This window comes from Ruditapes philippinarum, unplaced genomic scaffold, assembly GCF_026571515.1.
Source record: "Ruditapes philippinarum isolate M1 unplaced genomic scaffold, ASM2657151v2 ctg3611_1_1_1_1, whole genome shotgun sequence".
Classification (NCBI taxonomy): domain Eukaryota; kingdom Metazoa; phylum Mollusca; class Bivalvia; order Venerida; family Veneridae; genus Ruditapes; species Ruditapes philippinarum.
In genome coordinates this window covers 55,020-81,168 of record NW_026855521.1, presented here as the reverse complement: position 1 = coordinate 81,168, position 26,149 = coordinate 55,020, and the positions used below count along the sequence as shown (strand labels likewise).

Below are 26,149 nucleotides of genomic sequence, written 5' to 3'. Positions count from 1 at the left end.
TGACGTTATCGTGTCAGTTGGTATAAATCTACGTATGGGCGCCAAGAAATCTACGTATATAATTATGTTATGTCATAATTGGCCAATTAATCGAGTCTTCGCTGTCTTCGAAACGATAACTTGACCAATTATCGTGTCTTCACCTTTCTGAAGCAAAAACACGGCGGCAGACAATAAACGGTCGCTGAACCTCCGGCACAATAATTCTACAGAGGAAATTCTCGTGACTTCGCCAATTCAAATATCGTTATCACGCATTAAATATATAGTGTCTTCATGTCGGCGACCTCAAAAGTCGAAGACACGACAAGTGAGCATATAACTAGTATTGTGTCTTCGCCCTCGACTTCTGAGGGGCAAAGACACAATGAATCAGAAATCAGCCACCATTGCATGTCTCGCACCCACGACATTAATACAAATGTATCTCTTTACTCACTATAGATAAACAAAATATGCACAAATCTACATACTGAAGTCTAGTGACCTGTATCTAGTACCGGACTTCAAATATTAAAATTTAACAAATTGAAAACTATGCTGATGTATCTAGACGAACCGGACTTAATATTGACATCTTAGATGCCTTTAATTATTTTCATAGCCGCAATAATTAACTGTCTGAAGTAGAAATGTGATCCACACTTGATTTTAATTTATTTGCATGAAATCAAAACTGCATTATTCTTACGAATTGTAGTATTTCAAAAATATTTTAAATTCAAACTTAAAATATACACTTTCTGTATTCAAAGGAGTTAAGTGATTATGTTACAATTGAGTTTAAGTTGATTTTAATGTAGAAACAGTAAAATAATTTAAAAACCTTACCTTTTAATCCTAAACAATTTAGTCTCCTCTCAAGACGCGGCCAAAATCTCAAATATAACATTGCGCGCTAACTTTGCAAAGCAGGAAACACTTTAATCATCAAATCTGCACATGTTATCCATCTTTTGTCGTCTGCGCATACTTCAATTATTAAGGATAGTCACTTGCTGTATTTTGTATAGGTGATATAACCTTGAACATGGCTACTTATTTTACCAAATATTTGTGAATCAAACCGTATTATCGCAAAAAGAGAGCGTCGGCGGCAACTTATGTACAAAGAGTGTCGATTTAAAAACAGGGTGATCATGCATATGTCTGTTTTTTCTTCTTGTTTGTTTGATTTTTGTTTTTGTTTTGTTGATATATCACCCGACAATTTTTCGGTGAAATCAAGATTATGTTTTCAAAATCTACGTCTACAGGATCCCCATTAGGAATTGCTGGCCCCGAAAATAACCATACGTTACGATTGAATGAGACATTTTAGATATATAAATTACAAAACATAAGTTTTATAGTGTTAGAAAATTATTTTAAGATAGTAAACCTTATATTTTTCTTTCATTTAAAGGTTCCAAACTATGGGTATAGATCGATTTTCTTTCAACGATGTTAAACGATTTATAAAATAAGAATGTTATTGACCAATGGAAAAATATTAGTAATATCATAGTTAAGCATGGTAGGTATAATTTTCGGTAATTGATAACGTGTTTAACATGACTGTAAGAAACACAGAAAGCCATAGGTTAATCCATATCTATTCCATGATATTAATTAGTTTTACAGATATTTTAAATACATAATACATATGTGTATCTTACAACTTGGAAAGAAAGAACCTTGAACTCGCCACAAGCTATTATATATCTGCATTCTTCTCACTTCCACATACCGTAACATATGGAACGCCGTGACTGTCTTATGCTATAAATATTTTTGCTATCTTCTGAAATGATGGTATTATTTTGTCATTTAAGCATATTAACATGTGCAATTTACATCATATCTTGTCTAAAGACAATGCTGACTTGTCCAAACAGCATGTTAACTTGTCAAATAATCATTATGACATGTGCAGGCAACATGGTAACTTGTCAAAGTATCATGATGACTTGTGCAAACGACATGTTAACTTGTCAAAATAACATGATGACTTGTGCAAACGACATGTTAACTTGTCAAAATGTCATGATGACATGTGCAAACAGCATGTTAACTTGTCGAATTATCGTGATGACATGCTCAAAATACCTAAACAAGTTAACATATGTTTTGCACAAGACATCACGATTCTTTGACAAGTTCACATGTTGTTTGTACAAGTCATCATGATAATTTGACAAGATAACATGGCATTTGCACAAGTCATCACGATACCTTGACAAGTTAACATGCTGTTTGCACTTGTCATCATGAAATTTTGACAAGTTAACATGTCGCTTTCACAAGTCACCATGATACTTGGACAAGATAGCATGTTGTTTGCACATGTTATCACGATGGTTTGACAAGTTAACATACTGTTTGCACATGTCATCATGAAATTTTGACAAGTTAACATGGCATTTGCACAAGTCATCATTACACTTGGACAAGTTAACATGTCGTTTGCACAAGTCATCATGCTACTTGGACAAGTTAACATGCTGTATGCACATGTCATAACGATAATTTGACAAGTAAACATGCTGTTTACACATGTCATCATGGAATTTTGACATGTTAGCATGGTATTTGCACAAGTTATCATAATACTTTGACAAGTTAACAGTACGTTTTGACATGTCAGCATGATACAAGATAACATGTCATTTGCACAAGTCATCACGATTCTTTGACAAGTTCACATGTTGTCTTCACAAGTCATCATGGTAATTTGACATGTTAACATGCTGTTTGCACAAGTCCCCATGATACTTTGACAAATTAACATGCTGTTTGCACATGTCATCACGATAATTCGACAAGTTAACATGTCGTTTGCACAAGTCATCATTATACTTTGACAAGTTAACATGGCGTTTGCACAAGTCATCATGACACTTTGACAAGTTAACATACTGTTTGCATATGTCATCATGATATTTTGACAAGTTAACATAGCATTTGCACAAGTCATCATTACACTTGGACAAGTTAACATGTCGTTTGCACAAGTCATCATGATACTTGGACAAGTTAACATGCTGTATGCACATGTCATAACGATAATTTGACAAGTTAACATGCTGTTTACACATGTCATCATGGAATTTTGACATGTTAGCATGGTATTTGCACAAGTTATCATAATACTTTGACAAGTTAACAGTACGTTTTGACATGTCAGCATGATACAAGATAACATGTCATTTGCACAAGTCATCACGATTCTTTGACAAGTTCACATGTTGTCTTCACAAGTCATCGTGGTAATTTGACATGTTAACATGCTGTTTGCACAAGTCACCATGATACTTTGACAAGTTAACATGCTGTTTGCACATGTCATCACGATAATTCGACAAGTTAACATGTCGTTTGCACAAGTCATCATTATACTTTGACAAGTTAACATGGCGTTTGCACAAGTCATCACGATTCTTTGACAAGTTAACATGCTGTTTGCACATGTCATCACAATAATTCGACATGTTAACATGTCGTTTGCACAAGTCATCATTACATTTTGACAAGTTACCATGTCATTTGCACAAGTCATCATTATACTTTGACAAGTTAACATGTTGTTTGCACAAGTCATCATTATACTTTAACAAGTTACTATGTCAGTTGCACAAGTCATCACGATACTTTGACAAGTTAGGATGTTGTCTGCACATGTCATCATAATCATTTGACAAGTTAAAATTTTGTTTGTACAAGTCAGCATGTTCCTTTGACAAGACATGATGTAAATTGCACATGTTAACACGCTCAAAAGACAAAATAATATCATAGTTTCACAAAATAACAAAAACTTTGATTACATAAGACAGTCACGGCGTTCCATAGTAACAGTTCATTTACTTGTTAAAGCTTTCATGCGTCTATGCATAATACATGTAAGTGGTCGTGACGTAGAAGTTTCGGTTTTATTTCCAAGAGATAATAGATTTTTTTGTGTCGTGTCATTACTTTCATTTCAATTTTTTAACATGTTTTAACGTCTTATTAAATATAGTTCCATCATTACCGTCATGGTCTTCGTCGTCAACTCGACATCACTGTCATCGTTATTATATCATTATTTATCACAGAAAAGTTTGCGCTTTCTTGCAACTCCTATAAACGGTATTACATGGCTCATACGTCTGTGCATAAATTTTGAAATCACGTCTAGTATATTAAACATCTTAAGTCTTAATGGTCTCATCGTTTTTACTTATATCATATGTAGTCCTGTCAACTGATTTTGAGTGTGTTCGATATAACATATATAGAGACGTCAATTGAACTTAAGACGCCGAATATTTTCTTTGCTAGGCAGATATTCAACAATAGATTATTCCTACTTAAATTTTGATAATTAAACCTGACATTGCACTCTTGTTGTTGTTGTCGTTGTTGTTTTTGTCTTCAATGCGATGCTACTTGCTTTGCCTTCCATTAGTTTTTATGTTAAATTTAATTTTTGAAGTTTATAATTTTATACTTCAAGCAGAATGCATACAAATGGGAGATAATCTTTGCAAGAGTATGTCTAGAAAAAATATCATCAATTACTCTCCCTTTATTTAAAGCTAGTGCGCTGTATGTCCACGCGTGCAGAAATATGGGAGGCTGTGAGTACAATACATGTACATCTGTTCTACAGTTGTCAACATCAGACAAAAACAGTTTTTTTGTCCAGTTTTAAACTCGTAAAGGTGTTTTAATTGACATTCTTAGCAGACGGCAATTTTCCTAGCAAATTTAGCTTACTTTGAATGGATTTGGCACAGACCATCCAAAGTTTATGGATTTCAGTGAAAAACGTTACCAAAAGGAACAAGGAATTCTAGTAGTCATCTTTAACAATCAGGTTAATGGTTAAAGTGTTCTCACTCATTTTGCATGAGTTTGCAATGAAATACAGGAATAAAAAAACTCATCAATAACTTATAATTATTTGGCAAACATAAGCGCCAGTTATATGACCAGGATCAAAATTTGAATCAACTAACATGTATATTACTTATTTCATAATCAATTTAATAGTAGACAACTTTATGTATCATTATTTTATTTGTACGACGCCGATGATGAAGACGACGACGATGATGATGGTTACCTCGGCAAAAACAATGACAAAGATAATTATAATGATGACAACGACGATGATGATGATGAAGAGATAGCAATTAAGAAGATAAATTCATGTGTTTCTTTTAAGTTTCAAATTCTGAAATTGTGCTTTCTAACATGAAAACACCCTGAACTGATGGTTTTAAACATAACATTTGAGTGTGGTTAACGCGTAAGACTGGTAATCTTAGGATTGCTGACCGCGTGCCATGTATTCAAACCCTGTCAGAGGCAAGCCGTTCTTCCTTGAACAAGAAACTTTACATTCATTGCTAAGTACTGCTTGGTTCCAGGCACGGATTCGAGAGTGTTTCAATAAGCTTACAGTTTCCAACACAATCGGACTAAAATAAATTCGTATAAACTAAACTAAACATAAGAGTTATTTATTTAAGCTCACCTGAGGACAAAGTGCCCAGAGATGAGCTTTGTACATAACGCCGTTTAACAGCGCTGCCGCAAAAACAGGGTCAACGTGTTTTCAGCGCAAAAACAGCACCTGTTTATGTGACATTTTCAACGCATAGTCAAATCCAATTTAGACATAAAGATATCCAAAATAACACTAAAACACTACGCTCTAATCATATTAATTATGTTAATCAACAACATCATCACTTCTACCACCGTCATCATTACAATCACCATTATCATCATCATTACCATCACCATTAATATCATCATCATAAAAATATTACTACCGCCATCATCACTTCAACAATCATCATAGTACCACGACCATCATTATCACAAGCACTTTCATCATAACGCCAACACTATCATCATCATCATCATCATCATCACCACCACCACCAATATCACTAAGATTATCTCTATTATTGTCATCATTTATGTTTAAATATTAGAACTACAACATTAGCTTTACCATAAATGGTTGAAATTCATCCTTTTCATGCCACAAAAGGTACATTTGCTCCCAATATAAATATGTGAGATTTACATGTTTAGTGTTGCCCCATAAACATGGTCGTCCTTGTTATGCATAGAAGATAAACGCAGTAATTAAACCGACTTTTTGAAGTGGCAGCACTGTTATGTGGAGATACAGAACCTAAATTGTGATGAAAGTGTGTCCGTCTTCCGTTGTTCGTCGTGATCAACAATTTCTTTAAAACAACATCTCCTCCTCAACCACTTGGTGGATTTTGACAATACTTCACAGGAAAGACCTTTAGGTGGCCCTCTACAAAAGTTATGGTTTCAGTATGTGATAGCACTGAAATATTATCAAGATATGATCAGTGTTATCAAAACACTGCACTTAACAGTATATCAAAACAAATATGATTTTGAAATTCATCTCTTTAACTTCAATCAATATAATAAGAATCCTGAAAAAGAGGAAAATCTGTAGCCATCTGTTTCATGCATTACATGAGTTGCCCATCTGTAGTTAGATACCCATACTTGTTGACCTTTCGTTAGTGACACGAGGACGAAATTGCTACCTTGTGCCTCTTGGCCTGTGTGAAAGGTATCAGCAACGCCATCGACCTCATTAACTGCGTTGACAACGAGCTTAGCAACAATCTGGTTTATATTAAAGGTTGCTATGGAAAAATAAAACCCATAGATACCATCCATGGGACAGGTAAAAATTCCTGAAAAATGGTAAAAGGTCAATTAACATACACTATTTAAAAAAGATAGATAATAAAGATAAGGTATACAAGTAGCATACTAGGGAAAAAGCTGCACAACTTCATTGCATAAGTATATTAATGTCCGGATTATGCCACTGTTTTACTAAATTTATCAATATCTATGAAAAACAACACCAATTTTGCACCAACACAATCGATAGACTAAGAGAAATTGCGATCATTTTAAAATCACTGTGTTCGTTATTACCGCCATCGTGGTTATACTTTATAATTCAGAGGGCGACAATGCGACAGTGCGATGACAACAATGATAGGGCGATGACGACAATGCGAAAGTGCGATGGTGACAATGCGATTACGCGATGACCACATTGCGATTATGCAAAAGTGCGATGGCGGCAGTGCGATAATCCGATGACGACATTGCGATAATGTGATGATGGGGACAATACGATAGTGCGATTATAAAACATTTTAGGCTTATTTCTTGTCAAACTTCGTTTGCTCGAACTCGAAGGGTCTGTGCAAATTTGTTCGAGAGATCGGTAGTTCGGTTATAATCTAGAGGGCAACAATTCGACAGTGCTATGACGACAATACCACATGGCGGTGACGACAATTCGAAAATGCAATTCTGACAATGCGATAACCACAGTACGATAATGCGATAGTGTGATAGTGTAATGGCGACAGTGCGATAATACGATGATGGCGATAATAGTCCGATAATAAAACCTATAGGCCTATTTCTTGTCAAACTTCGTTCGTCCGAACTCGGAGAGCCTGTGCAAATTTGTTCGAGAGATAGATAGTTCGGTTGAACTATTATCACGTGGGAAAAAGGCCCAATGGTTTTCCAGCTTACATCGGTCGAATGATAAATCGAACGTCATTTTTATGGTGATGATTTGTGCAATTCGTGTTTTTACCCTGCGACCACGCAAAGCAAGAGCCGAGAATTGACAAGTCGAAATGGCGGGGCCGCGGGGCAAAAACACGATTGACACAAATCAGCCATCATACATTATAATTGTTTGTGAGTACATCAGTACGTCGACTACGTCATTTCTTTTAAATATGAAAAATTATTATCCCAGTATTTACGGTACACCTTTATGCATATTGTAATTGGTTGACCAGAGATCAGGTTCGAGAGTTCGAGCGATTGCATTTCGAGCGATCCGAGGTAGAAACATATATATTATATAGGAATTTTGCAGGGAATTGGGAATGAGTTCGAGCGAAGGGAGGTATTCGAACGAAGGAAGGTATTCGAGCGATCCGAGTTCGAGCGAACGAAGTTTAACTATATGTTTGTTGTTTTTTGTTGTTGTTTTTTTTTGTGGGGGGGGGGGGAGGGGATTTTCTTGCTTCCTTCTTTGTTTATTTTTCTTTTCTGTATACTGAAAACGTCTCAATAAAATTATAAATTAATAAAATGAACATTTTATATAAAAAGATAGGGGAAATAACTTATATAACATACACGGAGAATGTAATAAATAGTGTTAACGTTTATGACGCACTATCGCAATCACATTATCGTCATTGCCCTATCGCATTATATCATTATCGTACTGTCGTCATCGCATTATCGCACTGTTGCCATCGGACTATCGTTATCGCACTGTTGTATTGTCGGCACAGTCGCCTTCTGGATAATAAAGTATAACAACGATGGGCCTAACGGTATTTCGTACGTTATAGGCTGAACCTTCGTTAGAAGTAAATTTATGTTGGTAAATTATGATTATTTCTTAATATGTATAGATTCTGAAAGAAGAGTGCCATTGCAGGCATAATAAATCATAATCAAAATGAATATATTGATGGTTATGTATTTAACATACCGCTGTGTTCGTTGTAGGCTGAACCTTCGTTTAACACAATTTTGTTGTAAACAATAGGCTGGTCTATCCCTGGGTTTTGAACATCGTGATCCAAGTACGAGGAGAAGGCAACTCTTTCATATTGGCGGATATCTACAAGATTGAAATTGTGAAGAAGTGCTTTTACATCAATAAAAATATCTACATATTAACTAAAATATAAAAGAATTGTGAAGAAGTGCTTTTAAAACAATTAAATCATAAACATATTAACTTAAAACTGATTTACCCAAAGGGTTTCCATAGAAATAAGCCAAAAAGATATTTCCCTAGAATAGACCGGACAATATGTTGCAAAGGTGTGTATATCTATTATAAAACAGATAAGGAATGTGCTTAATATCCCAGGTTTAACACACACACACACACACAAAAAAAAAAACAATATGTCAATGATTTTCAAAAATTCTATGGCTAACTTATACAATTCATGTACATTTATTCTTTTTTTATACATTTGTACTATCAAGCTTAGAAGTGTCAATTTTTAATGATACTTTACTAAGCATTAATACTTCTCTGGATAGTGCTACAAGGTTGTTTTCTCCATTAACGTCGCGCCTTGTCGTGTCAGATTGATTCTTTACAGCATGTTGGGTTTCTGGTCGTACCCCCTTCATCCTAAAACAAATGTAAACATGACATTAACATGTGTTAAAATTGTTTTTAGATACGATGCGTTACATATAATGCATATTATTATTTATACTCGTTATTTTGAAAGCAGTTGCAAATAGTTATTTATAGTAACAGTGCATAGTCATAATTATATAGTAACAGGTCAAGAGAGAGAGAGAGAGAGAGAGAGAGAGAGAGGGAGAGGGGGAGAGAGAGAGAGAGAGAGAGGGAGAGGGAGGGAGGGGGAGAGAGAGGAGAGAGAGAGGAAATAATCCCTATAGAACGTCCAAAACGGCAAAATTAAAAATGTTACAGGCTCAGTTTGATTGAACCTGTTCATGAACGGTACTAGAAAGTGCAATTTGCCGTCTAATCCCCAAGCACCGGTTTACCAGAATTCAACATTGAAACATGAAAATGTGAATTAAGAGACATCCGCAAATGTCATACTAAATTGAAAATAATAAATACCCGAATGATTGTGCTTGAACCTTGAAGATTGATGTATTTTTAAGATGAGATAAGTAAACTTAACTTTGTTATAATAAATTGTTAGAATAACAAATTACAACTAGCACGAACTATTTAATAAATTCCTGTATTTTCTTTTAAGAACAACAATTTATTTTCATATTTATTTGATATTGTGATGAAGACATAATGCCAAAACGAGTGCATGGTGACATCTAAACTTGATGTGGCTTTTATCAATTACATATGGTTCGCCAGCTTAGCTCAATAGAGAAAGCATCGGATTTGTAATCCCAGAGGCTCTGGTTCGATCCTCGAGGAAAAAGTTTCCGTAACAGGTCATGTGCCTTTCACCGCGGATTCAGAATTCATCCTTGAGAAGTAGTCAGTCATTTTGCAAAATTTGTAATTATAAAGTAAAGCAGGGTTTTTTTCTAGACTACTGTATTGATTTTTCAAAAGACTTACATCTGTGGCCGCTTAAAGTAATAACCAAAACTATTTTTAAAAAGAAAAAAATATGTTGGATTAAAAATTTTCATTCGATTGAAACGTAGAAAAAGTTATTTTGTGGAGAAATGTTACAAAGTCAAAAGATCATATACAAACATTAAGGAATCTTTAAATTATCATATTTGTTTCATCAAACGTTTGTAGAAGTAAAATATAACTAATGTTTGACTGAAAGTCTTAGATATTGAGCATTGCTTTTATACGAATGAGTTATTGAAAACAATTCAGTTAACAACATTAAAAGCAAACGTATATGTAATTGTTAATGTATGTTAGAAATTGTTTGAAAAGAAGTTGTATGCCACTTTATATATAAATACATGTAGTAATAGAAGTACAGTAGTTCATTGAAACACCATATACAGATCTGTAGCATCTTGGAAAATTTGTAACCTTTGAGTTGCGTTTCATATTTTTCATTTTTTTTAAACAAAACATTAGGTAATGCTGTTCTTAGAAACGTAAAATACATAGGTTTATTCTTTTTAATGTTACAGAGAAAGTAACTCATTGTTGATGTTGTTTTACAAAGTTTAAGCAGTTATATATTTCAAATTTTTCTGTGTGTTTTGTAAGTCAAATTGTGTTCAACATGCTGTTTGTCTGCAAGCTACAGGTATTCAAAATTGAATTTGGAATGAATTACTGATATAATAAACGAAACCAAAAGTAAATCTGAATTCCAAATATTTTAAAGTGTACAATCTTAATGTGAAAATAGCATATCATATGATAAAAATTTTGCTATTTAATGTGGTAAATATCAATACAATGACGATTTTTCTGATTTTTTTATCTCAATGTGATACATTTACAAAATCAGTAATATTTTTTGCAAGGCTCACTGTTTCATGTAAATGGTCATAAGACAATGAAGCCCGAGTTCAATTTCAACCTTAAAATGCCTGTTCGTGGCTATTCACACTTCACCGCATTGTCTTGATTTCTATTATTGATTTTTAAGTTTGATCCTGATCACATCCCATACTCTGTGGTGCCTAAATAAATGTGGATCCAGATTATTCGTTAAAGCACTCAATTTCTAATTACGTCTAAATTTAATATAATTTCAGTATAAAACAGTAAAATAGTCATTATTTCACACTGTTGTAACTCCTAAATGCAATTTTATTTTAGGGTCAAATTGCTGTAACTTATTACAGCATTCTGGTTCTTGTATTTTTTTCAATAAAATGTATTTTGGAGTGATTTTTCTTTTTTTTTTCATTTTGATTTAAAAAAAAATATCTACAGGAACTTCTTTGTAATTAAAAGTGTAAAAATTAAAATAATTCTGCACACTAAGATATATTTTATATTAAAATTGGTTGAGTAAGTGTGAAGATATAGCCTGTTAAAACTTTGAAGTCGATTTTCTAAAAATTGTCAAAATACGACTTACATTATTATGGAACTAAGGCGACGACTGGGCATGTAAAAGAACCAAGGGATCTATTTAATAAGAGCTAGGGACTGGTGCCTGGATTCCCTTGTATCTCATAGCTGTCACTAGTGACAACTGGAAATAAGTGGTTGCACTTTCGTAGGCTATCTTTGACCGTCCGGTCTAAAAAAATCAATTTAAAGGTGAATGTTATATCATAATGTCATCTATTATCAGCGGAAAAATATGCAAAGGGAAAGCGAATTTGAATTACAAGGCATTCCCCCAAGGCAGAAATTACTATCACTGGAAGAGCACAGAAACGTCTATATTTTGTTAGGCTTATTTTACGGTAATCAAAGGACGTGACTTTATTAAACATTTGGTGCAACAAATATCAATGAAAAGCAAAAGATATTAGAATTTAATGAGAAAATTCAATAAAACAGCTCCCACCGAAAATGCCTTGACAGTACATAGCAATGATACTGAATGGTAATAAGCACTGAATATGATGACTTCTTTTGAGCAAATGTTTAATACGGTCTGGAAAATGAAACCATATGTCATGGGAAATCATAGAAACAAATTGAGAGTTGGAGAAAAAAATAGAAATGTGCCGATTGGACGCGAGTGCCCCCACACTCCACTGTTTTGTCAATCTACTGACTCTTTGTCAAATAATGTTTGGGCTACACGCAATACAATTTGAAAATTGAAAATCTTTTACTAAGTCAAGGGCAAAAACCTGTACTGAATAAATCTACAAACAAGTTGAAAATTGCATATTTAAACTAACTCTACAAATACTGAAAAAAATCCACAGTCAAAGCCCAAGTTGCTGAACTACACATGCTGATCCACATTCCTGTAAAGATTCATGACCATGTCAAACACTTTTTACTATGTCAATGGCAATAACTTTACAAATGCAGCAAATATGCAAATGTAGCAAACCCCAAGGTTTACAACTACTCGTGACTCTAGGTAAAATACTTTTTGACCTCAGTATTCAATGAGATGATGTTGACAGACAACATTCATAACGCGAAATTGGGGTAATATAAATGCACATTATATTATTTTACAAAGTCGTCGAAAGTTAAGACAGTTTATATTTATTATAATGCTTTATAATATTATATGTTTTTATGTTGTATATTTGGTGTCCGCGCCGAAGCGCGACGCCCCTTATGGAATGAGAAAGGGCAATTGCAACTTCTCGGGCCTTTTAGTCGGTCATAATAGCCGGTCATTCCGATTGGTAAAGTGTTTGATTATTAAAAATGAAATGTCTCGATATGTACAATGAATATTTCACAAGGCAAACATATTCAAATGAAATAATGTTTTCCGTCAATTAATCGCGCTCTTCGGAGTTTTTTTATTAATCACTTTGTAGTACACAGAGGGTTATTATGTATGTTATTGTTGTACATGTATCCGAAAGCTATAAATAGAATGATGACCTTAACATTGTGAAAGTCCGAAAATCTATTTATTTTTGGAAGTGGCTAGCCGTAGGGGTCCGTACGGCTAGCCAAAAGTTCTAGCCGTACGTGAGTCACGTACGGCTAGCCAGGGCACATTGTATTGTCTAGCCGTACGGCATTTTTTTTTTCAAAATTATATGAATGTCGAAAATACGTATGTTATTATATATCTTTAAACGGGTATTTTACTCAAGAATCCGCATTTGTCCACTTATATTTACTTAAATAATGATGCTCCGCTATTTTCGGTGCTGTTTTTCATTTTAAAGGTGTTGAGAATTTAACCTATCGAAACAAAAAAAGATTGTTATAATAATGATCGATATAAACGATTACAACTCTTTTTTCTCGCCGTCTGGAGATGGCAGAAATCGATATTTGTACTTTCTTTACTGTAGCCACCTGGAGATGTATCTCTAAAAGTAAACAAACAAACACAATAGCTTTTCTTGATTATAATCCTCGTATAAAGACACAAAATAACATATGCATTTTCGACTTTCATATCATTTGAATAGTGCCGTACGGCTAGACAATTCAGTGTGTCCTGTCTAGCCGTACGTTAGAACTTTTGGCTAGCCGTGAAAAGTTTATAAGAATATCTTGTCATCATATGTCTACTAGTTCATCTTCACTTACTGCATTTCTTGCTTGGACGCCCTTTGATGCTTTGCATCAATGCTTTTCTTGTTAAATGTTATTGAATAAGCGAAGATAGCAAGCAAAGCAAAAAGTTGCATAGACACAGATACAGTTATTGGTAGCAGCAACTAAGCTCTTGATGAAATATAATCATATCATTTGAAGACAATGACTGAGTTAAGCGAAAGGGAGGGGTGGGGGATGCGCTTACATGTCTGTTTCAACATACCCATTTTGTAATTAGTCGTCTACTACGTGTGAAATAATTGACTTTCTGAATTACCTCGATCAATCTAAAGTTGAAAACCATGATACAATAATGATTGCATAACAATATTACACGATTATATTTTACCTTAAAGATATATGGAAAATCATCCAATTTTCGCCAAAAACATACAAAAAAAAAGAAAATATTCTTATCATAATCATGTATATATCGGAATTGCATCCAACTGAGATGCATAAGGTTAAATTGTAACAGAAGACAATTTTGTGCCAATTAAGAGATTTTGAAATGCACTAAATTATTGATCTAAACTGTGGTCGATTCGCTCAGAAAAAAAAACAAAACCCATTTTGAAAATTTGTAATCTGCATCCACTTCCAATGCCATACCCAAATGTCGGGTCGCATCCTTGCGGATTTATAAAGGGTTTACATTTACGTATGTCCCGTTGGAGTATTTTTAACTGTACACAAATAAACAAATAATAAAGTTACAAGTTTCTTTAATGAAATTTTGATACTGTTGACAATTCAAATGTCTATTGCGGACTCCTTTCAAATTTTGTTTAAAAATTCAACTTAACCGATGAATATCGTACAGTTAAAATATCAACCATTTGTCCAAGTTTGTTACAGATTTATCTTAAAGTTCCGGCATGTCTATGATAAAACGATTAGAAACAAGAAGTATTTTAGAAAAAGATACTCGGCCAAACTTGCTATCTTGCATAATTTAATTCTTAGTTCTCCATGCAAAGTCATATGAAAATGTAAGCATATCTTGCATACCAATGACATAATAATTTCTTGTATGGTTGTAAATCTTGAAAAATGGAACACTTTAAGCTATATTTGTTTCTAAACGAACCTGTCTGTTTCGGTAAGTGGACTCAATTTCTAACACCAACATCTACTTTTCACAGAAATTCCTAAGTCTGAAATACCCTGAGACAATTTTGCATTTCAAAGAAAATGTCCTAACTTATGACCTCTATGTTATGACTTTATTTCGGAATAGCAACATCTGATCAATTTACTAGAAAGTTAAAGAACTATCATGTATATTTTATTTTAGAACTATCCATTTCATTCTATAATGGCAAGAATTTTCCTTAACATTTCACTTTAAAATGACCAATAAGATTCCCAGATTTCATTTTGTAGTTTTAAAATAACCAATAAAAACTCTTCTTATATTCAGTTCGTCACAGTAAATTTTAGTCAATCCGATTTTAGACCGTAAAAATGCCGGTGTAACGTTGTAAACAAACCCCCATATCATAATGACCCTGTCCTATATTTGAAATAAAATAATGAGCCTCCCCGCTTCCCGGTCTTAATATTATGACCAGGGAGTCATAATATTATGACTCCCCTACGCGTAGAAAAATGACCCTCGCATAGAATAGTGCCCCCCTTGTAGAATAATGACCACGCAACCCAAACTATAAAGCCCTTACTGGACTCTTTCAAAAAAAGCACTGTCCATATAATTATCTCAGATGAAAAATATGGTCATATCACTTGTCCGTGCGTGTGTCCGTGCGACCGTACAACGATTCGGCCGAATCTTTTCACTACTTTTGGACGGAATTGTTTCAAACTGTTGGGGATAGCTACTATAATGGAAGGGGAATAGGAATATGTCATTCAACTGCAGTCCTTGTTTGTTCTGGAGAGCTGTCCTACTCTCTCCCACCTTGGGATTTAAGATTGGTGCAGTAAAATATTTTTCATTATAACTTTTTCATTTTTTAAGGGATCAACTTCATACTTCAATTATATGTTCCTTATCATTAACCACAGCTTATGTAACAAGGTTTATAACTCTAGCACCAATATTTAAAAAATTATCTCCCCATGAGCTTAGATTTTTTTACTTGAAAATTTTATTTTTTACTATAAATTCTTTAGTTTTAAAGGTATCTACTTCAAACTTTAAATTCGTATTTCTTATCATCAACCACATCTTCATAACTCTTGAAGCAATATTTTTAGATTTATCAGATCTATCTACCCTTAATATTTTCTTTAAAATATATTATAACTTCTTTATTTTTTAAGGTATCTCCTTCAAACTTCAAATATATATTTCTTATCATTACCCGCATGTTGTGTGACAAAGTTCATAACACTTACGTGACTATTTCCAGTATTAGTCCCCTTGAGCTTGGAATTTACATTAACGAATGCTATTTTTTTTTACTATAACTTCTTGTCATATGAATAAGGGTTATAAAACGCAAGCTCCTGTATTCCCAGAATTATCTCCATTTCATTTTTGAACTTAGAATTCAATTGTAAATTGATATTTTAGTATTATCTTTGCTATTATAAAAGGTATCTACTCTACACTTAAGATAATTAATTGTTCTTGTCATAACGACAATGTTCATAACTCTAGCATCTTTTTTCAAGAGGTAGTTCCTCTTTGAACTTATAATTTTACTTTAAAAATTTCGAGTTCTTTTTGAAATTTTCATTTTTGTTTTTGAAGGGATTAGTAACAGATTTCAAACATTAAAGCATAGAAATTTCTGATACGCTTGTTACTATATAAAGTAACAAAATTGCCTATGATTTCGACCGATTATGAATGTCACGTGACCTATTATAAGTTTGCAGTTGAAGCCCTCGGAGCCATTATTCATTTTGCGGGCCGATTATCACCTTCCGGCCCTACTCTGGCGTGTATTTATCTCTTATTGACAAGGGCATATGCATATTATGTTGAGCTAAAATATAGAACATTTGAGTACTATCTCTTGATACTGATATATGTAGTTAGATATTTATCTCATATTTTATTTTTCTTTCATTTTCATAGTTGTGTCTTTCTTAAGTAACCGCGTCCATTATTTATTTAGTCGAGCTTCGCTGTCTCCTGTGACAGCTCTTGTTTTTAACTTACGATTTATATGCTCAAAGTTTATAAAACTATAAGGCAATCCATCTCATCACTCCGCGCCTTATTATAGGGGTATATATGAGTATCTTATTGGTCACAAAAATATAGAGGATTTTTGACATCACTTCCATAGCTGTCATTAGATAAATTCCTTTTCAATGCCTCAGTCGCCTTTTAACAATAAAAATGCAATATTTTGCCGTCAGTTACATCTTTTTTTCGAATGAGACAGTAAGACACTTTTTTTTATTTCAGACTAGATCACCGTTCCCAGTTTCAGAATGCTTACATTACACTGCACACATGGTATACATATAATGGAAATATATGCACTCTAAATGAGAAAGCAGGTATTAATAACAACATCAACCGAAGTCGGTATAGCGCCATTTTTAAAATATGCGTTATGTAACCGCAATTCAATTTTTTTTTAGTTTCATTAACAATGAATGACACCTAAAGTATCTGTAGTAAAAAGGCTTATTTTTAGGGCATTTATTGTGAAAACAACATTCGAGAGCCATTAACATAGAAATTAAAGTAACATGACTGTCTTATAAGGCGAAATGTCAGTTTTTATTCTTTCGAGGTAGACGATTTTGTCGATGGAAAACTACAAACGACCTAAAGATTATGTATGTTGTGATTGAGGTATATACCACACTTGTGTATATAATTATGCTTATAAAACAATTTTCAAGCATCAAAGAATATGTAAAATATGTACTGCAAATATTTGTGTAATTAAAATATATGCATTCAAAATATGACTTAGACTTTATTGAAACTAAATTTCTAATTACCTCCCTTTAAAAATTTCCATGAATTGATAGAAAAAATATTTGTCATATGTTGCGGTTCGGACCAGAATATCCGTCCCGAGGGGATCCGTCCATTGGGCGGTAACGAGGCTTGCCGAATTACCGCCCACGGGCGAGTTTCCGACTTTCACGACTTAGATGTGTTCATCTGATTGGTCGGCTAATTCGTGACCACGAGATAGCAAATTCGGCTTATAATCGCAAGGTTGACCCAGACTTGTAAATGATCCCTTTGTGAGATTAGTAGGTTCTTTATCAAGCTCACAATGACCTTAAATAAGATTTCGTAAAAACTAATTAATATTTCGTAATTACGAATTAATATTTCGTTAAAACGAATTATTTTTTCGTAAAAACGAATTAATATTTAGTAATTACGAATTAATTTTTCGTATGAACGAATTATTATTTCGTAAAAACGAATTAATATTTCGTAATTACGAATTAATATTTCGTAAAAACGAATTAATTGCTGGGAAAAAAGTGTCGAAAATGTCACCTTAAGGGCCCCGATGAACGAGATAGGAAATTTTTTTTTCTGAGTTGTATCTCGTGGCCACGAGAAAGGAAAATAAAATAAAATCGAAATGCCCCCTCTGTGCTTCCGTACAAAAGTCATGCTGTGTATTGGTGTTTTATATAGTACCCTGCTGATAAGAGCCCCCCCCCCCCCCAGGGTAGATGATAAATATAAGTAGGCACTGTAAATTCTGTATTCTCTGGATGCAATGAATTTTATTATAAGTAGTACAAAACGAAAAAAGAAAACTAAAATATTTTTTCATTATATCATAAACTCATAAAAATAATCATATTGCATAATTATGTTACAATGCATGAAAAAAAAAGAAAAAAAAGAAAAAAAAAGAAGACTTTTCTCGTCTCAAAAATGAAAAAAAAAAAGATTTTCTATTTTTTTTGGGAATATCCATGTCAGTTTAAGTATACAAGTGTCCCACAGGCACATATCAATACTTAATCCACACATATCAATACTTAATACTTAATCAACATTTCATGCATACCACCATTATATATAAATATTTATTTTCAGAATAAAATATATATCATTTATATAGATCTAATGTAAATCTCAGTTTGAGAAGATAAGAGAGATAATGAGATAAAATTGACAAAACTTTGGCCAATTATAAAAATATTAATTCTTTAAAGTATAGGCTATTAATGCCCCCCCCACCCCCCAAAAAAAAAAGACAGAATTTTGTCAAATTTCATAATTATTTAATTACCAGATTACACAGAACAGAACAGAAAATTTAATCAGTCTTATGCTCGACATCAACCAATATATAAATATATAAATACATTTGTGACGACAATGACATAGTTAAAACATATAATTATATACAAGTTAAATAATTTAAGAGAGTGTTTCAAAAGTTTAGATATCCCTTTTTTAATGACTCGATTAACAAAAATGTTACTGATTATAAGTTACTCTTTCCGAATACTAGTAAATGCAATACATGTGTAGTTCTTCCTCTACGCGGCATTTAAAAATTCTTGTCGTTTATGGAAAGCATGTTTTATACACACTGAAATTTTATAAAGCAATGGTTTACTCTCAGTTTTCATCAGTTCAACAAATTTTACCATACTTGGTCTAACACGGAAATATCTTGGGATATACGTAATACGTAATGTATTATAAAAACTGCATTCCATGACAAAATGATTTTCATCTTCTATTGTACATTGTTCGCATAATTCACACAGTCTATTTATTCTTTCTATATTTCTATGTTGACCGTATTCTACATTTAGCCAATGAGATGTCATTCTAAGCTTTGATAAATATTGTCTTTGTTTCTTGTTTTCAATTATTAAAAAATACTGTGACAGTTCAAACTTTTCTTTTATTTCCTTTAATAATATTAAACTTGGGCTATCGTACACATTTTGTAATATACAATTTACGTTATTGTTAACACGTTTAAACCAATATTTAATAATCCTTATACTCCAATTTATAAAAAGAGGCGTTCTTCCTGTTTCGCCATATATCGCTAGATTGCTTGTGGACATTTTAACGTTCAACACACTTTTAATAAATTTCCTATGAACTCTTTCTATTGTATCAGCCTTTGAAAATTCCCATATTTCGGACGAATAGCATAAAATTGGGGACACGTATGAATCGAATAAATGGAATTGAATGTTAATTGGTATATCCATGCCTCTAGTTAATGTATATAGTGAGTGCACAGCTTTCCCGGCTTTACCAGTCTATGCCACGCTTGAATGAACCGCCAGTACTGACCATAAATCCCAAATAAGTAAACGATTCTACCACATCTATTTAAATACCATTATACGTCCATTTTTCGGTTTCTGCTAATCGACCACCTTTTCGAAACACCATTATTTTTCGTCTTATCTATGTTAACAGTCAATTTCCATTTTTCACAGTAGTCTGACAATAAATTTAAATGTGATTAGAAGCCTTCCGGCGTGTCACTTAAAAGAATACAATCGTCTGCAAAAAGAATAAGATAAATGGAAATATGTTCTAGGTCTATTCCAGAAAATATATTTTCTTGCACGGCTAGTTCAAGGTCATTGATAAACAGAGAAAATAGTATCGGTGAAGTTATCTCCCCTTGAAATAATCCAATATCGCAATTGAAGAAGTCTGACAGCTCATTTAAATGTTTTACACATGATTTCACCTCACTGTACATAGATCTAATTATATCTAAAATTTTCCCGTTGATGCCTTCTTTGATCATCTTATACCATAACCCATTTCGGTAAATTTTATCGTAAGCCTTTTGGTAGTCTATAAAGGCTGTGTACAGTTTTTTTCTTCTGTTTGATAGTTTGATTTATTAGTGACTGTAGGACAGATAAAGCATATGTTGTACTGTGGTCTGCTCTAAATCCGAATTGCGCGTCTGTTAGCAGATCATTTTCATTGCACCATTGTTGAATTCTTTCATTAAGGATTGACGTAAAAATTTTCCGAAACAACTTGTAAGCGTGATACCGCAATAGTTATTTGTATCATCACATGGTGGCTTCTTTAAATTAGGCACTATGGCCCCTTCTGTCCATTGCTTTGGGAATTCACCTGAATCAAGTATGGTATTAAACAGTTTTTCTAATGTTTCGACTAGTATGTCTGCCGTTTCAAGGAAATATTCATTTAAACATGTATCTTTGCCTGCACTTTTATTTCGCTTTAATTTTGAACACGCTTTACGAATTTCTTCTTTTGTGATTGATCTGTCAATATCACACGAAGATACATTATCATCATGTTGATTTTCGTCATATAATTTTAAAAAGTCCTCTACTTCATCGTCGGTTATGTTTTGTTGAGTTGCTAAATTCTTGAAGTGCTCATAGAAATCTTCAGCAGAGACAGCCTCGTTCTGGTTCTGGCCTTTTGATTTAAATATTCGCCAAAACTCGCGCGGTTTTTTCCTGCGCATTTCATCCAAATCTCTACCTCGTTCTACATTATAATTATACTTTCTTTGTTTTCCTGCCGCAGTATTTATAGTCTTTTTTAAACTGTTTCATTCTAGTAAAATTGTCTCAATTTCTTTCACATGTATATAGCTCTAACGCTTCTAAATACATTCTCCTTTTCTCTTTACAATTATCATTGTACCACTTTTTTCTTTCCGTGCATTTATTGTCAATAAAAGTTTAATTTCGGCAAACGATTTTCTTTTCAAAATATTTATTTCCTATATTTGTGATATAAATTGTGTAATGTTTTACTTTAAATGAAACAGATAAATGCGTACTGTTCACTATATCTTCCAATGTATTCACTCCACTCATAATCTATCTCTATATTCATCATTCCATTTATAAATTGTCTGTGTATAATTTTCGTTAATTTCTTTATGTTGGCCAATCGATATTCCGAACGATATTGGAGTGTGATTAGAGTATTCCGTTAAAATCCATATTATAATAAAACAGCATCATGTTAAATATCAATTAATTTTGTTTATTTATGCGCTTATCAACATTAAAGTTATAATTATTTATATTTACTTATTCTAACAATTAAGTTTTAAGTACAAAATCAGTAAACTTAATGTCTTTAAAAAATTATTGTTCCAATATTTTCACCATATTTTACAAAATCCAATATTCACAACTTCAAATTTAATATGAAAAAATATTATACAGATATCTATTTTTTTGTAAAAGTCAAATTGCTTTTCATTGTAATAAAAAAAACTGCTTAATACATATAATAGGTCTAGTGCACTTCAAAGTGCACTTATGAAGTGCACAGGGTTTTCACTACGATTTGGTGTAGGAGGCCATTTCAGAAATTGAGGAGGCCACTTGATTTGAGGACGGAAGGTGCGAATTTCCTAGGGGGGTCCGGGGGCATGCACCCCAGGGAAATTTTAAAGAAAAAAAAAAGATGTAAAATCATGATGTTTGAGTTATTCTGGGGACATAATTTAATATTTTGGACCTGTCAAAATATAAGACATTTATGTCTAAAAATGAAGCTGAACTCAAATGTTGAGACAATCCCACAATTTGTAAACATCTCTATGGAAATCTAGAGTCATAGTCTTTTGAGTCCAGATTTAGTTTTTCAGGCAAATGTCAATATTTTTCTTAAATTGTTCATGCAAAAATCATAATACTTGTATCATTATAGTTAGGGATTTACTTGATTGTAGATGAAAATAAAGTAACACATCAATCTTTTGTTGTTTTTTTTCCATTTTTTCCCAGATTTATAATTGTAAAAACACATGTGATTGATCACTTACAAGCACACTATCTAATCAAATCACTGTTAACATTGCTTGCTGGTATTACAGGGTTCGATGCTGTTTTTGCCAGGGATTCCACATGAGGGATCCCTCCTAAATGCCAGAGATTCCTCACATGAAAGTAAAGATTAACAAGGGAGTGCAACACTCTGATATCATATCCTTTTTTCACATACAGGATATTGCCTTGTTTCACATACAGCTAATGCAGTTTTTGAGCCCTTTGAAAAATTGCTGAGAGGCTTCAAAGAGTTTATTACAGTAAGACTGTTACTATGAACATAATTAATGTATCTTACACAAACAGAAACGGAATATGAGAAAGCTCACTGAAAAAAAAAACCAATTTTGCTTAAACCTGTTCCAGTGGCTTAGGGTTAGAAATTAAATAGGAACTAGGGAAATGTCTTCCATGGTAGCCCAGGGTTCACTGAAATAGAGCCCACTCATCATCTGTAAGTCTTATAAAATTTACAGATAATGATAAAGCTCTAGTTTGATCTGGCGAGGATTTACAAGTACTTTGCTTATTTCAAACTAAAAGTAAAATATCAACAACAAGTTTAATTTACTTGTTTGATTTTTTTTCATTTGCATTACTGTGGTACCATTTCAATGATTTAATTTTAACAAGAAAAAAAAATAAATAAATATAAAAAATACACAAGTTGCTTAAGTCCAAGACAGGATGTGTTATATCCAACTTTACTTTATACTCAATTTACACTGTTCTGTCAGACTCCTTTCCAACCTGTGTGTATTGAATTTTGTTTTAAGTTTTGACATCTGTCACATCAAAGGCATGCAGTTCAGAACACTGATTGGCTCAGAGAACTGTCAGATGAAATATACATTTCATACATGTTTCACCTTAGGATTTTTTTGTTGATGTCGGTAAATTATGCGTGACCTAGATTGACCTCAGAGAACTTTAAATAGTTACACAATATTTTTCAGCATACCAAAAAGGATTTTAATCTTTAAGGTATTATTTATTTTCATTCTTTTGAATATACACTTAATAAACACTGGATAATAAATAAAATAAACTTCTGAAAACCTGTTTCGTAGTTACGGCCCGCAATTCCGATCAGTATACGTATTTGAAGTCAATCTCCGTCAAGTGAATTCTTGAAGTCGCCCGAGGTGTTCCGAGTGTATTTGAAGTACACCACTTGTGAAATAATTATGAGAGAATTACCTTTCTTTTCTCTTACACTGGTATAAATGATAAACTAACCTTTATGTGTAGCAGAAAACTGATTAACTCTTTATATTTCCCTTTTAGCAGACGCCCAATGTAGATAGATAGATACTTTTATTTCCTCCAGAATTGAAGAGCATGAACATATATACAAATTAAATAACAAACATATGCAAGATCATAAAAACAGTACATTATATATAACATTGAACATTGGTGAAATATTTTCATTTATCCAACATCGCAATGTGCAATGCATTTAAAATATCACTTGTATACAGAAACCTTAACTCGAAATCGAAATATCAAGATTCCTACAAGTTAAGAAAAACATGTATAGGTACATATATGACGAAATCTCATCCAATAAGTCAATGCAATAAAGGAATATCAATGACAATATATACCACTTGTGATGATAAATGTAGAACTAAACTTAACTTTGTATGTTTATCATATTCAGTGATTAAATAGTTTGACTTAAATCAGATCCACTTAATTTAAGTCTATCATTTAATCACCTTATACAAGCACTTTGAAACTGAATAATTTATCAACATTTTATAGTCATTTTCTATAGCAAAGTAAATAATACGCCAACACTGATCTAACGGTCGTAATGCAAGTAAGGCTATAAATGTAGTTATTCCGCAAGTATCTATAACTGAGTTCCAAAGACAGAACATATTCTTTTCGTTCACCGCACAAAAACACATTAGGTGGATGATAATATTATCACAAAATTACTTACACTTGTTGCACTTGACAACAAAAGATGGAGCAAGAATTCTGGTCGTATTGAAGTTAATCTATCAACTCGTTTTGTGCTTGCTGTTGTACCTACAACATTTTGAAGTGTCAATTTCCAAGAATATTTGGACGGAAAAAGCCCAGATCCAATGTATGAGTTTAATGTTTCCTCAAGACCGTATTTGTTCAATAATCTTAATATATCGGGTATGAATCCTATGCTCTGTTTGTCAACATATAAATAGCGCACCAGTCTATGAACAAAATATATTTTCCCGGTCAGCGACACAACTGCCCAAAGAATTGTAATTTCCGGTAGTCTATAATAGTCTCTACATTGTTAATGTTTAATGCGCTTAAAGCGAAGTCCGTCACGGTATTGCTACGCAATTTTTGCATGTACTTTACACAAAATCTATGAGATGTTTCTAGTTTCCGAGTATTTGTTCCATAATTCGCAGCCGTATAATGCTTTTGGTATCACAAATGAGGAAAAGATAGTTCGGGATGTTATCGGATTAAGACGCTGAGTGTGAATGCCATTATTAATTATTGATAAAAGGGTTCCTCTCAATTTATTACCTGCTTCGGTTAGAGGTTTCTTTGTTGATAAATACTTGTCACATGCAAGACCTAAATGAGTGTATGATTCTGTTTCTTTTATGATCTCTTTACCGAGTACAAACGTCCTAGTTGTTGAGTTCGATGATACTTTTTCATTAAATACAATAACTCCACACTTATTAGCGTTATACCTGTACCTCCACTGTCGGGAATAAGTATCACAAATCTCAAGTAATTTATCCATGCCTGGCTTCGAAAAGGAGACAAGGACCATATCATCAGCAACAGTAGGTGAGCAAAAATTCATATTATACATACAGAATCCATATCTTGACTCTTTTAGCTGTTTTATCAAATTGTTTATGAACAGAAGATAGAGTAGCGGTGCGCTCTTCCCGCCTTCAGATTCTGAAATCCGGCCGTCTGTCCATTTGAGGATTTCCGGATTTCTGGTTTTTCATTGGTGGATTTCGAACATCAGAGCTTATAAAACTCGGAATCCAACAAATGTTGTCACACCTTCTCCAGATCCCTCCAGAGGCGTGCACGTCGCGGAGAAGGCACACGGTATGTCAAGGTCAAGTCATCTTAAGTACCAGAGGTGATTTGTTGACCTGTCGTGACTAACTCTGGAGGGTTGGCGCTAATGAATACCGTTTTTGTTATCGTCAGTCAGGAACATGATGCCTTAACAGTATTGTCGTCTCCTTTACCACCAACGAACGAAGAATGGGCTACCAGGAAGATTCGGCTTGAAAAAGACGTCCCCGATGAGACTACCGTAGTGGACCGGCAAGGATGCTACAATCTCGGACCTATGGTTATTCCGGCGCCGAGTATAAATAAACTTACTTACACACACATATGTTGTCACACTTGGGGGCCTCCGTGGCCGAGTGGTTAAGGTCGCTGATTGGAGATCACAGGTTCCTCACTGCTGTAGGTTCGATCCTCACTCGGGTCGAAATCTTTCATGTGAGGAAGCCATCCAGCTGGCTTACGGAAGGTCGGTGGCTCTACCCGGGTGCCCGCTCGTGCCTGAAATATTGCCCGGAGGGGCACCTGGGGTATTCCTCTACCAATAAAAGCTGGAAAAAATCGATGAAAAAATCTGAGCGGGACGCTCTAGGATGGCCCGACTTGAGTGTACGGTCGCCC

At 33.5% G+C, this 26,149-nt stretch overlaps 1 long non-coding RNA gene across 1 annotated transcript; it reads right to left on the bottom strand.

Moving 5' to 3' along the window:
• Positions 1–6,399: 6,399 nt before the first annotated feature.
• Positions 6,400–9,250, bottom strand: LOC132743607 (uncharacterized). The gene is made up of 3 exons (XR_009627594.1): positions 9,133–9,250; positions 8,579–8,710; positions 6,400–6,725 (listed from the first exon to the last, which is right to left on the bottom strand). It is a non-coding gene; the product is annotated as an uncharacterized LOC132743607 (long non-coding RNA).
• Between the last annotated feature and the right edge of the window lie 16,899 nt (positions 9,251–26,149).